Here is an 11,345-nt window from a genome sequence, read left to right on the forward strand (position 1 = left end):
CTGCCTCAGACAGAACAGGCCTCTCTCCATATTCCTTCTATTGGGTGTCTTTTAAAAATTCATATAAAAATTTTCTCTGGCTTTTTCCTTTTAGAAATGCCCAGTGTTCTCTCCTGTAGGATCTTTTTATCCAGGCCCTAAATCAAAAGCAAGATTCATTATTGGGCATCTGCAATAGTCTCTGGACTTCAAATTGGGGCTTTTGCTTGGAAGAGTCACTACATTGCAAACATGCCCTCCACCGAGGTTTAGCTCATCTCCTCTTCAATCCCACCCCAGCCCACTGCTGCCCACCCTTCCCTCCCTTTGTGCACGCCGTACTCCAGCCCCTGAATCATGCGCTGTGTTCTCATTTGCCACGTGGACCTCCTGTGGTTCTATGGCTGGAACACCTTCCTGCCCTTTCCCTGCCTGTTCGTCACAGAGTGCTCACCTGGTGTTAGTTTGCTGTTTAAGACTATGAATGTTAACTCGCTTAACCCTCACCAGAGTCTAATGATGTAGGTACCATTACTATGCTTCCATTTACTGATGAAGAAACAAAGGCACAGAAACTTGTTCAAGACTCCAGAGATGGCAGGTGCTGGAGGCAAAATCTGGATCCAGGCAGCTGGCTCCAGAGCCCACCCTCTTAACCACCCTGCTTGGCTTCTCTTCTACACATCCTTTCACTCTGACCTGTGAAGTCACTCCATACGTATTTTGGGAATTGCCCTCCTGCTTTGTGCACCCAGAGCCCTTTGCTGGTCCATTTAGGATTCCTGTTGTCTCTGAGTGAGGCTTTCATTAGCCTTCATCTCTACAGGGGGGAGCTTTGTACAGACTTGGATTTGGTGCTTCGACAGCTTTCTCACTTCTGGATTCTTTCTTAGTGTTTTAAACACTGGTGGTGTGAAGCAATTGTGGGATAAAATGAACTGAAATTTAATTAATTAGAAGGTCCCATATGAATAAACTCTTGGTAAGATGCTCCAAAAAAGATTAAACTTAAGCCTCCAAATGTAGATACTTCTCCCCAATTCAAGAGCTGGTTGTTTGAGGATTTTTTTAATCTCCTGCTTTTCCTTCCATTTCTTCTGAACATTTAGACATTTCATCATTTGAGAGAATCACAAGGAGTAGAGGATGAGGAAAAGCATGTTGAGGTCATAGCAGTTCTGTCCCTTACCAGTTCAGTGACCTTAGGAAAGTTGCTTGCGCTTCTGGAATCCGTTTCCTCAGCCATAAAGTGGGGTCATTATCATACTTAGTGACCTGGTGCTGCAAGTAAAGTAGCTGATCCAGGGCTTGGTTAATAGTAAAAGCTGCATAATTTTATTTTTCCTTCAGTCTTCAGTTCCTTCTTAAATAAATAGAAATTGGGGCAGCGGGGATCTGAAGCTGTATAATGTCCTGAAAGAAACAATTGCATAAATTTGCCCTGACCAGTTTGGCTCAGTGGATAGAGCATCAGCATGTGGACTGAAATGTTCCAGATTTGATTCTAGTCAAGGGCATAGGGGGTGTGCAGGAGGTAGCCAATCAATGATTCTCTCTCATCATTGATCTCTCTCTCTCTCTCTCTCTCTCTGTCTCTCTCTCTCTCTCTTCCCCTTTCTCTCTGAATAAAAATATTAAAAAAAGAAACAATTGCATAAATTCAACCAAACCCATATTTACCATCTGATGCAAAATTATGAACTATCTACTATGTGCCAAGCACTGAGCTAGCTTTGAAGTTACAAAGCCACCTAAGACACAGTGTGTCCTCAAGGAGCTCCCAGTCTGATGGGGGAACAGACCTATAAGTAAATAACTTAAAATCAGAGCCAATTCCAAGTATTTGCTTTTCTATTAGAGAATTTATAGGACTGTGGAAGAGGGATGGCTTATAGAAAAGCTTTGTGGGGAGGTAAAATCTAAGCTGGGCCTCAAAGAGGAATATGTCAGTCAGAGTTCTTAGCTGCAAGCAACAGAAAGCTTTTCTAGCTAGCTTAACCAAAAAAGAGCAAGGTATGAGAAGGAGATCAGTAGATCATGGAATTTTCAGGAGGCTGAAATGACCAAATGGGTAGAATTAAGGGAGCAATGGATGAAGAATACAAACCCCACATGGAAAAAAATGGGCTGGTTTGGCCTTGCTACTAAGAATGTCTTTTTATTACCTGTCAAAGTCCCAGGACAGAATTTTAGACAAACTGAGCAAAGTCAAATGTTCAGCCACTGGCCAAGTCAGGGTGAGGAATAGAAGGCTAGTAGCTTTGGCTTCTTTAGCAAGAATTGGTCATTCCTTTCCAACTCTAAAAAACACATCACTAAGTGTACTACCAGCAACAATTAATTTATTCAGAAACATCAAAGAATTGCAATTTGGGATATTCGAGTTATGACAAAACCATAGCATGTTTGGAGAAAGAGAAGAACTTTTCTTTTTTCTTTTTCTTTTCTTTTTTTTTTTTTTAATAGAGGAAGGGGGGAGTTAGGAGGGATTTATACAGAGTCCGTTAGAAAAAAACTGGAAGATTGAAGTGTAGTGGCTTTTCATTGGCTGAGTTGTTGCCAGTCTCTCATTGGCTGAGCTGTTGTCAGGTCAAGAGAAAATCTTCCATTCTCCGGCTGTGGTAGTAAAGTAGAAAACATCTTCCAGTAGGAGATGCAAGGTACCTCTCTCTCTGTGTTTGGGGTAACTGATGATGAGTAGTAGAGTGTAAGAGCTCCCCCTACTTGACTCCAATTTTAGTTGAGGTTTTCTTTATTCATTTTCACACCATCAAGACCACAGACATGGAGAATTCCCTTAGGGTCAGCATTCTAATAGAAAGGTAGTGATGTTAGATACTGGATAGCAAGAAGAACTCAAAGTTCCTCTATGGCAAGTAGAATTCCAACAGTAGGTGGCAGGGAAGGAAAGTCATGCCAGGAACAGAATAGAATCTGCAAAAAGTGAGGGAAGGAAAATGTTCAGGATGTGGAGGAGATGGAAGACAACTTAGTGCCGTCAGACTGTGGTGCAATGCAGAAAGCGTTATAATGAAGGAAAAAGGCAAATAGGCGGAGCCCAAATCATAGGTCTTACAAATGCCAAAAGTCTAGACCTTATGCTGCAGCCAAGAGCAGTCACAGAGCTCTTTCAAGAAAGTTAAGTCATGCCTGGGAGAGAAGAGAAGGCTGAGGCTGTGTTTCTAACCTGTTTTCTCCACATGCTTGCATGGGTGCTGGCCACACTGTCACAACATCTCTAAAAACCACGGGAGCACTTGAAGAAAATGAGGAAGCACAGCCGGTTGAAGGCAGGAAGGAGTTTTCCCTTTGAGATCATAGCTGGAGTATGATGGCCCCGCAGAGCCAGAACTCAGAGCAGGAACTGAACTAATGAGATCGGCTTCACCGGGAGAAAAGCTTTAAAGTTTCTTTGCCACTGGATTTGCTCTCCCCAATTAGTCAAATTCAAGGCAAGCAGGCAGAACTGTTCAGGTCTCCCTGGAAATCTAGGGTAGTATTTTCCCTACACAATATTCATTTCCATTTTCTGTGTAATAATTCCTCATTTTCTTTAAAAAAAAATGTTAAGGCCTCCCACACACACTGATCAGCCCAAGAATTTTTAGAAGGGGTTGGCTACCCTGGGGAAAGATACTATATGGTGAGATAAGGTCACTTTCCCAATGCTACTCATTTGGGAGACCTCCCACTTAATTTTTATTCAGGTCAGAAGTTTCAAAATGGCGGCTTATGAACCATTGTTGACTATGGGATTCTCTTTGGCCTGCAAATTATTGCCATTAAAAATAGAAATCACTAATGCATGGCACCAGCTGTGACCTGGTGCAGCACTACCACAGGGTCCCGTGGCCCACCCCAAGGCGAGCACTGGGTCCTTGTGGCCCCTCTATGTTGAGCTCCCCAGCAGGAGCAGCAGGAGCGGGAGCAGGAGCAGGAGGCACAGGCCATGCTGGCACCCAACTGATACAGGGTCAGCTGCAGAAAAAGAGAAAGCACTGAAGTGGCAGAAGCTATTAGAAACTTCATAAATGTTTTCATTCCTTTGGAGAAGCCACTATTGTAGCAGTAAATGGCCCAGCCATTGGACTGGGAGCAGCCCCACATGTTGCCTCTCTGTGATTGGTTAGGGCCAATGAGAAGGCTTGGACTCAAATGCCCTTTATTACCTTTGGACAGTGCAGATGACTGTGCCACCATTGTTTCCCAAGATTATGGGAGGAGCATCTGCATGTGAAACATGGATAGAAGGCCGGGATCTGGCAGTGAAAGGAGGCCTGTTCCCCCGGGTGTCCTGGCCTGGGACTTTCACTCCAGAAGTTATGGGTTGCAAGCAGCTTGCCTTGTGTAATCCAGTTGTGCCGGAGGAATCCAAAGGACCCCTGTGCTGTAACATGATGATGGAGGTTGAGCCAGCCAATGGGAGGGGGTGTGAAATGCTAAAGAATACCTGGGGTTTTGCCCAAGGGTGGAACTCCCTGTTGAAATACTTGAGAGGAAGATGGATGAGTTTTGATTGGCAGACTGCCTGCTGATGACCCTGGAACTGTAGAGCAGGTGTGGCTCCAAGGTGCTCTAATCCATCCCCAAAGCCTGAAACAAGTTCATTCCAAGGTCACTCTGGTTGCAGGACTTGAAACATCCAAGCTATTTATTATCAAGGAGTTTGTAAGTACTGTAACTTTAAGATAAATAACTGCAAAGCTCCTTTGTCCAGAAGTCATTATTTTATACTTAATATATTCACAAGTATGCAAGTACAATGGCAAGCTCTAGACTGCTCTTTGAAGCTCTAGGTTTTGTTTATCTTTTGGCTTGTACTCTATACAAGAGGAAACATGTTTTGCTGGTTTGGGGTGGCAGAAAAGTCTAGAATAATGTTTGGTTTCCTTATTTTTTCCTTCTAGAACAGATTCTAAAGATGTACCAGACAGCCTCGCCTCCCCTGCATCAAATAGGTACTGAAAGATCTGAGATGTGCTTTTGTCTTTAAGAAGGTAGAGATACCTCAGATGAAAAATCTAAATCAAAAGTAAGACATCTTTTCAGATATTTCTGATGAAAACTCCACTGATGAATATGGCCCCAAACCAAAGTATGCTTGAGATTTATGCTGGAAAAAATCCATTGCCTTTTCTTCCCTTTCTAATGTGTCTGGGTCTTACCCAGTTAACATGAAGAAATCACTCTCTAGAAGAAAGCTGGTTTTGCAGAAATAGTGAATCACTGGATAGCTTAAGTATAAATATCCAAGTTACGTTAGCCTTAGTGAGATTTAGTGTCTCTGACCCATTTGACAAAGTGACTGCAATGCTTCTTGTTGCTGGGTGAGAAACACTACTTCATATCACACAATTTTGGTTTTCTATTTGCAGATAAGATTGATAGGTTACACCAAAAAATATGTTTATGTTTATAAAGTATAATTTTTAGGTTCACTTAGGATATTTTATTTAGTAAGTTAAAATTCTGTTGGCACGCTATTAAATGCAGAAACTCCTTTTTAAAAAAAATAGCTACCTTATATTCGACATGTGATGTTTTTAGTGTCTGCTCTCATGTCTACACAATATTCCGAGTGCAGAGCCCTGTGTAAACAGAGATGTGCTCTGCTCCCAGGAGTGGGGCTGGTTCCTGAATACAGGTGCTTATTATTAGTCAGGCTTCAGAGCTTGCAGTCATATTGAATGTGTGAAAAGTGAAGTCAAGTCAAAACCTTACTTCTGAAAAGGTTTGAAGTTTATACTTAGAACTGACTGCTGCAGGGAGAGCTCTGCAGGGGGTAGATCTGCCTTTACCTGGGATTGGATGGCGCAATTGTTTTGCATCTGTGGGACCTACTTTTTCCTTCAGTATGAAATGTATATAAACTATTCAATCTGTAAAGTTTTTATAAAACATTCAGCTGCCAAAAACTGGTTGAATAAGACTAATATTTTTAAATAAAAAATCATTATTATTTAAAAGTCAGGAGCTTTTATCTATATTTCTGATTATCTTAAAAAAAAAAAAAAAAAAAAAAAAAAAAAAAAGGGAAGATCTATCTACACTGAATTATTCTGCTCCTGGCAATTCTAGCCTGGAACTGAGCAGCTGCCCCTTTTAGACAGGTGTGAGCACCATGATTGGCCACAGTCTCCATCCAGCTGCTCTATTCACGTAGGTTACCAGCCTGGCACCTGTAGCATATGATGTGCTGGAAATATCTCAAATTCTCCAGAACACAGATTTGGCTGAACACCTGCTTGTGGGTTTGACTTGCTATTGTTGATAAAATAATTGCCTGGGGACTTTATCCTGTCACACACACATAAATAAATAAGCCCTGATTGGGTTGGAAGCGAAAGTTCAGGACATCCAGAGAAAAAGAGCAGGAGAATAATGCCCCTGACCTCCTTGCCCTTCCTCCATACCCAAAGAGGAGAGGCCCTGGAGCCAGAGTGCCTGAGGGGGAAAGCCGGTTTCTCCTGTCACTGTCAGCATGTGCTGAGTCACGTTCACTAACTGTGCGGCGCCTGCTTCCTCATCTGTACAGAGCACTCTATTCCCTCATAGGGCTGGTGAGGGATAAAGGAGTTAAAACACTTTAGAACAGTGCCTTGCACACAGCAAACTCTCAATGTTAATGTACCCGTTATACATGTTTTTAAATATATTTACATGTAAATTACATATAACCATGAGGCCATATTTACAGCTATATCATTTATCCTGGAAAAGTGTTATGTTCCACATATATTTGTTGGAAGCATATTTCTATACAGCAAAATTATTAAAACTTGGACCCTACGTCCTATAGTCCATGAAATATTTGGAATGCTCTTCCCTGGGGTAGGATTACCTAATGACCATGGATCTCCTTGGGAAAGGATGATGGACATCAGTGCCATATGTGTTTGTCATAGTGTTGCAAGACCTCCCTCCTGGGGACTTAACCATCTCCCTCGGACAATGTGCTCTGCATTTGAAAACGGGCTCAGGCCTGGAAACTGAGCAAGGAATCAAATTTTGATTAGAGCAGCTGCCCGTAGCCTCCCGATTACCATTCTTCATTTCTTTTGTTTGTAGGTAGAGCAATAGCATCCTTTATTGCTCATATAAACAGTGGAAAATAATTAAAGCCAGAAGTGGAGATTCCCTCATTCAAGGAAAACTCAATTATTGGCTTAGATTTTCTGTTTGAATTTTCATCATTGATTCAACTAGATCCATTTAAATGTTTTCTATCATTTACTCAAAGCTGAAAATCTTTCCCGGACTTGTGGGCCAGTCTCCTATGGTTTTCACAATTCGCTTCAGGTGCGGGAGTATAATTCTAACTGGGAGGCGTGTAGAAAAATTACCCCTGTGTTGGAGGATTGGTCAGAAGCATCTCTGTCTCCCCTTTGTTATGTGTTCATCACCAGAGCAGGTGTTTTCCTGGTAATCTTGGCTGCCATCCTGGGGAGGTGAGATCACTGAACAGTGGGGGTGTGGGAGAGTTAGGTGCTGTGCACAATAACTGCATTGGAGAATATTCTGGATTGAGGTAGTGGGGTCAGGAAAACACCCACAGGCTAAGGCTCTCTCATGAGAGTGCTGGCAGCATCTCAAACCATCCGGGTGGTCGGACGGAGTGCTGGAAAGCCTCAGCTAGAAAAGCAGGTGATGGGATAGGGTGACGCTGGCCTCACCAGCTTCTGCTGAGGTTTGCTTTGGGTGAGTCATCTCAATGTCTGGAACAAGCAACTACAGCCAAGTTCATCAGCTAATTGCTCGGTCCTCATCTGCATTTCATGAGCATGCACAGAAGCTTTGCTTCTCACCAGAGATTCTACCATAATCAATCAACAGGTCTGAAATCCCACAAGTGATTGTCCCTTTCTTCAAGCTATTGATTTATTTGGATCTATCCTTCCTTCCTATGGCCCTAAATTTACATATCATATACATTATGTATCTACATCTTTATATCATGAATTACATACTTAAGTATATTGATTATATAACATTAGATAATATATTTTATACATTAGAATATAAAATATGTTAAATATAAATATATATCACAAATATATATTTATATTTAACATACCTTCATTAAATCCTTACCATATGTTCAAGTTACTGGTCTGTTTTTTCCCCATTGGACTGAACTCTGTCCAATTACAATTGGATTATATTAATCAGAATTTTACTAGTACCTTTTGAGTGTCTGGTCCTCAGAACTCAATAAATGTTTGTTGAATGATTAAAATTAGTACAATATCTGATCATAGAACATATTAAGCAAATGCTTGATGGATGGATGGATGGATGGATGAATGAACAAATTAATAGATGAGCATAGGCTTGGGTCCAAAGTGGATCAGTCCTCATGAACATTTGCAAGGCCTGAGCAAGAGAATAAGTTGAGACCCAGTTACTAGATGTCTAAATAATTAAGGTTACAAAACAAGTTAATATACTGCTAAATACAATGTTGTCTTTCCTACCTCAGTAATACATCTTTATAACAAAAAGGTCAAGAGATACACGAAGTTATATTTTTGTGTAACTAAAAGTTGGAAAAATATCAAAGATGTCCAAGTCTAATTAATATCATAAATGTTTAGGTATTTTGTTGAAAGGCTGATGATGTTGGGATCAATAATAAAAGAAAGGCATACATAATGTATAAATTATTATATAACTAATCTATACCACTTATTTTTCTCACCTTTATTTTAGCAAAAGCACTGGTAAGTTTTTTGTTGTTATAATGAGCCTTTCACAAAGTTTGTGTTCTATTGACAGTAATGCCAGATTGTATAACCTTTCTTCAATAACAGTGTGTAGCTCTCTTTATGCAGGAATTAATTTCAACTTGAGAACAAATGTGCAAGCTCATAGGGACAAGAGATTAAGTGCAGCGGTCTATTTTAGTTAAGGTTAGAGTGACCAAAAGAGAAACAAATGGGGCCATCACTATGGGAATGATCCAGTAAATTGTGGCATAGCTACACTGTGATATGCAGACACTTACAGGAATAAGTAGGTGCCACTAACCATTGACATGGAGGGATTTCCTTAGGATATTTCTGAGAAAAGCCATATGTAAAGAAATGTGTATAATCCAACTCAATCCTATAAAATAGATAAATAACCTGTGTGTATTTTTTAATATATGATTTATTTGCAAATGGAGAAAAGTATAGCAGGAATCACAATTATACTTAACCTAGAAAAAAAAAATATATATATATGTATGTATTACTCTTTTATTAGATAGGATAGAAACCTGGTGCATGGGTGAGGTCCAGCTGGTTTTCCCTAAATGGTGTCCCGGATCAGGGTGGGGGTTCCTTTGGGGAGTGGGGCAGCCTGGGTGAGGGGCCTATAGTGGTTTGCAGGCCAGTCAAGCCCCCTGGCAACCCAAGTGGAGTCCCTGCTTTCTGGGTTTTATTTATCTTTTAAAACTGAAACTTTGTAGCCTAGAGTGGACCCAAGCCTCCTGCTTGCTCCATGGCAGCAGCCATTTCTGTTGGGATTTATTTATCTTCTATAATTGAAACTTTGTAGCCTTGAGTGGAGGCCTAGGCCTGCAAGGGCAGGTGAAAAGCTTGGCTTCCTCCATTGCAGGGAAAACCCAAGCCTGCCTCCTGCTCTCTGTGGCTACAGCCATTTATTGTAGATTGGGTTTATTTGCACATTCTTTTCTGATTGGCTAGTGGGCGTGGCTGGTGGGTGTAGTTGATGTATGGTCAATTTGTGTATTACTCTTTTATTAGATAGGATAGGAAATTGGGGGAATGTTTGTATTCATATTTACTGATATGTAATATCAGTGATAACAGAGAGATATAATAGTTCCCCCTCCCCCAAAAATAGTGATCTTCTATGTCATTCACAAGGAACAAACTAAACACCCTGTCTATAGGTGTCTATGCTTTTAGATGGATGAAAGAGAAAGATATGGAAAGACATGTACCAGGATTTTAACATGAGCTCCCTTGGGGGGGCTAAAGCAGAACAGAGACATCTCTTTTTTATTTTACTGGTTAATGTAAACTTTAATATATTGCATTTATAATTTAAGAAATAACAAATCAGGACTTCCCTAAAAAATAGGAGTCCTTGGAGACCAGCTTTCTTAAGATATAAGGCCAAAGTGGCAAGACCATAGGACTTTAACATGCATCAGAATTACTGTAGTGAGGCTTGCCCTGTGGTCAAATCTTGAAGGCAGAGAACTCTGAACCCAACCATCAACATCTGTAAGAGGCTCAGGTTACAGAAAGACTCGAGTTCAAATTCTTGCTCTATGACTTAAAAGCTGCGGAGTTTGGGCAAGTCATTTTATTTTCCCATGGCTTAGCTCTTTCACCTATAAAATGGGCATAATAATACCTACTTCACAGGGGATATGAAGAAACGAAAGGAAATGCAAGCCAGTGCCTGACACCAATTCAAATACTGATTTCTGTGAGTGTCGGTGGGTAGGCTGTGAAATCTGTGTGGGCTACTCTGCTGTAGTTGGAATGTTTCCTAATTCTTAGCTCTAGGGTATGGAGGGGATTGCTGAACTAAGCAGCTTCTGCTTAGTGAGCTGTGGCCCTGGTTTGTTAGGCAGGGCTCTGTTAAAGGTTTTGCAGGCTCTCAAGCACTGTTCCCTACATGTCCTCCCTTGGGGCTAGGCCTCTTTACTGAGGGACAGTTCCTGCCATCCAACCTGGGAGTTGCAGGTATGGAATAACCCCAACTCTACGCCTGTCTTCCTCAGTGTGTCTAAGTTCATTCCACTATAATTGGACAGGTGTTGTACCCAGAAACTTCAAAGTAAGTCTGGGTGCAACCCATAAACACAGCTCCTACTCTTCATGGCACATACTTGCAGTGACCATGATTTCAAAATTAAGATTTGTTATGGGTTTGTCCTTGGCTATGTGATGATAGGGTAAATAATGATTGAAATATGAGGGCTCCTATTTATTTCCCAGCCTTTGCTCATTAAAGATGATTCTGACTTGGACTATGTATATTCTCATCCTCCTCCACCCTCCAAGAAGGACCTTGTGTTGCTAGACCGTTAACAAATTAGGGATATCTGCTTTGCTGTATTACATGGTAACCCAAACACAGAGTGAAATCCCATTATACTCTCAAGTCCCTCCCACCCTCCAAGGAAAGGGACTGTGCCTCATAGCAGAAATCTTGGGGACCATGTGAGAATTCTGCCTACAACAACATCTAAAAATCCAGGGGGTATGGTAATGTTATGAGGAAGCATTGATTCCCACCTTTTGTGTCTTCCTGCTCCACCTGAGGGCTGACCTGTAAGCAGCTCTCTAGATGCCCCTAGAAGAAAACTTACTTCCTACTCTTTCTGTAGCCTTTCCTCCATTTCC

At 41.3% G+C, this 11,345-nt stretch overlaps 1 pseudogene; it reads left to right on the forward strand.

Moving 5' to 3' along the window:
* Nucleotides 1-336: 336 nt before the first annotated feature.
* LOC118718582 lies at nt 337-4,686 on the forward strand (annotated as a pseudogene).
* The last annotated feature ends 6,659 nt before the right edge of the window (nt 4,687-11,345 follow it).

Source organism: Pipistrellus kuhlii, unplaced genomic scaffold (genome assembly GCF_014108245.1).
Source record: "Pipistrellus kuhlii isolate mPipKuh1 unplaced genomic scaffold, mPipKuh1.p scaffold_m20_p_14, whole genome shotgun sequence".
NCBI classification, from domain to species: Eukaryota; Metazoa; Chordata; class Mammalia; order Chiroptera; family Vespertilionidae; genus Pipistrellus; species Pipistrellus kuhlii.